Here is a 4908-nt window from a genome sequence, read left to right as displayed (position 1 = left end):
TAGACCAAAAAATCTTGGTGTAAAGGAGTATTCCACCTTAAATGTAGAGCTAAAGGATGGTTTGGAGTAATATTCTACTCTAAAATCTTCCAATGTAGACCTAAAAGGTTTATCTGATGGTATATTCTACTCAACATCTTGGAACATTTACCTAAAAGGTTGGTTTAATGGTATATTCCCAGAAGAACCCTTGAACATTGGGCTTAATGGTATATTCCACCCTAAATACTTGTGCATATACCAAGAAGTCAGTGTAAAGGAAATGTAGACGTAAAAAGATTGTTTAAAGGAATATTTAAACGATTACTTTCATTATTTAATAATCTGTTATCAGTCAGAACCTTGGCAAACTTATTTTCATCTGTTTTTTTTTAGTGGAAGTCACAAATAAAGGAGCTCTTGGTTTTTCCCAGCGTTAGTGAGTCCAAAGCTGCTGTTTCAACACGGAACGTTCACATGCATCCACAAACCTCTCAGCACTCAAACACCCACAGACAGGAGGCCGGCTGGGCCGAGGCTTGGTGGCGTCCTCAGACCCACGAGTCGGGGAGTCGCTGAATTTGTTGGTCCGGTTTGAAGGCCTCCATGTGGTCCAGTAGAAGTCCACGTAGTCGGTGTTGGCTTTGAACCACAGTGACTGGCCGCCATCAGGTGGACCGGCTCGTCCTCGTAGGGCTCCTCCTGTAGCCTTGAGGGGACCACAGGAACATTCAGTAGCTGTTCTTCCTGTCAGGCTCGTGGTAGAATGGCTCTGAAGAATCTTGTACTTATCCGGAACAATCTAACAGCCTAAACTGTTAACAGCAGTGTAAAGAAGCAAACACACAGGCATAGATTAGGACTCACACTAGATTTATTTTAGAAAACAAATCAACTTAGAGGCATTTGTTCACACGTGGCTGAATAGGAGGCCGTCCAATCAGATCTGAGGTCTTCACTCTGTAGGTTGTTTGGTGAGACTCTTGGACCTCCATCAGCTGACGTGGATGTTTGATGGTCTTCCTCTCTAGTGCCAGATGATTCATCCATGAATTCAGCAGCTACAGACTGAAATGAAGCTCATGCTGCCGTTATTGAATTCCTGTTCCAGATCAAATGTTCAGAGCTCACCTTGAATGCAGCCGTCTGCTGTCTGATAGTTTTTCTCATTGTAGTCTTCAATAAAGTCTTTTTCCTCATGTCAGGATGTGGTGAGACTCTTTCTCAGTCGCTGCAGACGTCCCTCATTGTGCATCTCCAGAGAAGAAACAGAAAAACTGATCACTGCTTCAGCTTCACAAACGCTCTCCAGCATTGAGAGTGTTTTAGGAATTCATTCATTGTGTTGTGAACTTTGAAGGAGCAGAAACTTTACAGCTGCCAAAGATATGAGCTCCAATTCTGGATGTTTTAGGAAATGAAGTTCATCAAATGAACACTTGATTATTGCTGATAATGCTCATTAAATGACTGAAGAAATCCAACATAAAAACCTGTAAACTCTCAGGCAGCTTTTGTTAAAGTTTGTCTATAATTCTATCATCATGTTCTGGAACCAAGACTCTGCAGAAGTTCCTTCAATCAGATACTTGTGTGTTTCTATTTAAGGCCTCAGGTTTGAACGTACAGCAGAGGATTAGAAAGAAGTGATTTTAATGTTTAAATCAGTCCAGTAAATGTTTGGAGTAAAAATGATTAAAATTTTGATTTAGATAGATTTGTGTCAAAGAATATTGTACAGTCTCACTTAACTATATCCAAATGAGTTCAGTGTATTTACATTTTATAGAATATTTGATTTCTTAATCTCAATACTGTCGGGTCTGACCCTAAATATTATAATAATGTAAATTTAAATAATAAATAATATTGTAGTGCAGTCATAAACTTTAATCAGCTAAACTTACATAATAAATATCACTGTACAGTCTTAACCTGAACATTCATATTATTGAGGTAAATTTACATAAATCATGATATTCTAGAGTCTTAACTGGAATATGTCTAACATTAATCTTTTTGTATTGTGCTGATAAAAAACAATAACCCCACTTTCAGATAATATTTATTCACTGTGTACTGGGTGGTACAGAAGTATTAGTACAGAATATTATTTCTTGTTTTATGTGTGATAATTGGCAGTAAACATTTTAAGAAGTGGAAATTGACAGGGTTGTAATAGTGCTGTTCTTGCACAATATTTGTCACTTAATTGCCCTCAGGATGCTGTCGTTGAGCTACCAGTTTTACACAACAGGCAGATGTTGCAGCTAATGATGTTGTAATTCACATAAACAAGGAAACAAGTTCATCATAATTTGAATGTTAACAGTCCAAAATGAAAAGGTCATATACAGCTTTCCTATTGGGTTAAAGAGCCAAAAAAAAAACCCATGAAAAATACTTTGTAAAAGCGAGAGGTCGGTAGCAGCTTTAATTTTTTCTTACAACCCCCCCCCCAAAAAAAATATCTGTTGTATCCCCCTGTGCCCCCCGCCCCCCACTAAAATTAATCTGGATCCGCCCCTGTCTGACATGAAAGCTCGGATCGTTCTGCAGTTACTGTCCTCAGCAAGCAGCAGGTGGCGCTGTGAGCTCCTCCCCTTCCAAAGAACAGGGGGTCAGTCTAGTGACCTGCAGCATCCCACTGTCTGATTAGAGGAGACCCACATCACTCCATGTCCAGACGGCAGATGAATCAAAGTCTCTGCAGATCCCGTCCTGCTTACAGAGCGGGATGGAAATAATAATAATAATAATAATAATAATAATAATAATAATAATAATAATAATAATAATAAATTTTATTTATAAAGCGCTTTTCCAAAAACTCAAAGACGCTGAAATGAAAATGTTTCTTCACTGTCACACTAAAATAAATCACTGCAGTTAGCCTCTAGTTCAGAAATATATTTTGGGTATTTTAAAGTCACTTTTTGTCTCTCCCACAATGTTGATTACAATTACATGCAAACGGGAAATTATGCAAATTAGGCGATGACATCATTTAGCGACTTCTAGTGACTTTTAGGACAGCCAATAGCTACTTTCCTTACTGAGGAGTTGGCAACATTGGTCAAAACATAAACGCCTCTTTCCCATCGTTGTAAGGTAGACAATGTGCTACAAGCCCAGTTTTATCAACAGTAGCTGTCTTTCAAGCTGCATGAATACCATTGATGTCTATGGAGTGAACAGGGACGTCTGCAAATTGCAAAACTGCTGCAACAGTAAAGAGAGACACAAATATTCAATAGCTTCTCTCTGATACACTGTAGTGTTACCAGAATCGCTGCAGCCTTCAACTGGCTCCTGTTGACACCAATGTTATTTCTGCAGCTTGAAAGACAGCTACTGTTGATAAAACTAGGCTTGTAGCACATTGTCTACCTTACAACGATGGAAAAGAGGCATCGTTTATAATGAGTTATTGATGGTGGAATTCTGAATCTGAGAATATCCTTCCGATTTTCCTGAACTGTGGCCCCAAGGAGCCGTGGTGGGCGTCCTTTATTTTCATTTCTGAAAGGTGGCAACCCTACTGCTCTGTGATTTAACTGCATTTTCGGGCGCATAAATCACACTTCCCCCCTTTTGTGCGTTTATAAAATTGTTACTCAACTACCCAGCTGCAGAACGTGCTGTCTGTGTGACCTTATTACTGTGCTAGCGCGGCTAGCGCTGTATTAGCGCGGCTAGCGCGGCTAACGCTGTATTAGCGCGGCTAACGCTGTATTAGCGCGGCTAACGCTGCATTAGCGCGGCTAGCGCTGTATTAGCGTGGCTCGCGCTGTTTTAGCGCGGCTAACGCTGTGCTAGCGCTGTTTTAGCGCGGCTAACGCTGTGCTAGCGCTGTATTAGCGCGGCTAACGCTGTGCTAGCGCCGCTAACGGCATGCATTACAGCTTACTGACTCTCACAAAAACAAACCACATACAGGACAAAAAAGGATTAATACACTCACTGAAGCGCCGTTGTTCATGCCGTTATCCGTGGTTGACCCCGATGTTGTGAGGCGAACCGTCTACGTCACATGACCCGAGGAGCGCCACGTGATTGGCTGGGCGTTGGTTCGATTTTGGCCGGGATCGATTGTTTACGCCTGAGTCCCCCGGATGTGAACAGCGAATTTTTTGACAGCGAATTTTTGAACATTGAATTTTTTGATGGCGAATTTTGAACATTGAATTTTTTGATGGCGAATTTTGAACATTGAATTTTTTGATGGCGAATTTTGAACATTGAATTTTTTGATGGTGAATTTTGAACACATCGAATTTTTTTGATGGCGAATTTTGAAGACATTGAATTTTTTTGATGGCGAATTTTGAAGACATTGAATTTTTAACTGGTTTTTAGAATTTTGATGAGCTAAATTCAGGCATAAAAAATTCACATACGTAATTTTGATGCAAAAAAATTCAAAGTAGGAAATTCAGCAGCTTTTAAAATTCAGAATCTGATGAGTCTGATTTGCTTCCATAGATTATGATCGAGATAACAGATCAGTGCATTTAAAAACGCCTTTGTACAGTGATATAATCCTAAAACAGAGACTGATTAAAGCACTAAAACCCTCTACTTGTTGAACTTATGAGATTTGTAGTAAGCCTACTTACGAATTTGAATGATATAGTATATTTGTTCTTTACTCCCAAGATCGTTTTATACTGCCAGGGTGGCAGCTAAAAGAATAAAACTGTCTTACACACCATAAGAATAGGTTGCATCTAAGCAGACATTTAATGGAACACAGAGTTGTAATTTTAACAAGTTGTACTTTTGCCTTAATGGTGAGGCAGTGATATTGATAAGCCTCTTAACAGCATTCACACAGTTGGCGGTTTCCTGTGAGTAATGTGCAGCTCTGGACCATTTCGTGTTTGTGGTTGGTCATCAGGTTGTGGTTTATTAGGGCACAAAATGAAA

General features: G+C 39.7%; 1 long non-coding RNA gene across 1 annotated transcript; it reads right to left on the bottom strand.

Annotated features, from left to right (window-relative positions):
• Positions 1 to 835: 835 nt before the first annotated feature.
• LOC129350615 (uncharacterized) lies at positions 836 to 4460 on the bottom strand. The gene is made up of 2 exons (XR_008604079.1): positions 3944 to 4460; positions 836 to 1234 (listed from the first exon to the last, which is right to left on the bottom strand). It is a non-coding gene; the product is annotated as an uncharacterized LOC129350615 (long non-coding RNA).
• Between the last annotated feature and the right edge of the window lie 448 nt (positions 4461 to 4908).

Source organism: Amphiprion ocellaris, chromosome 15 (assembly GCF_022539595.1).
Source record: "Amphiprion ocellaris isolate individual 3 ecotype Okinawa chromosome 15, ASM2253959v1, whole genome shotgun sequence".
NCBI lineage: Eukaryota > Metazoa > Chordata > Actinopteri > Pomacentridae > Amphiprion > Amphiprion ocellaris.
This window is presented reverse-complemented; position numbering and strand designations above follow the sequence as displayed.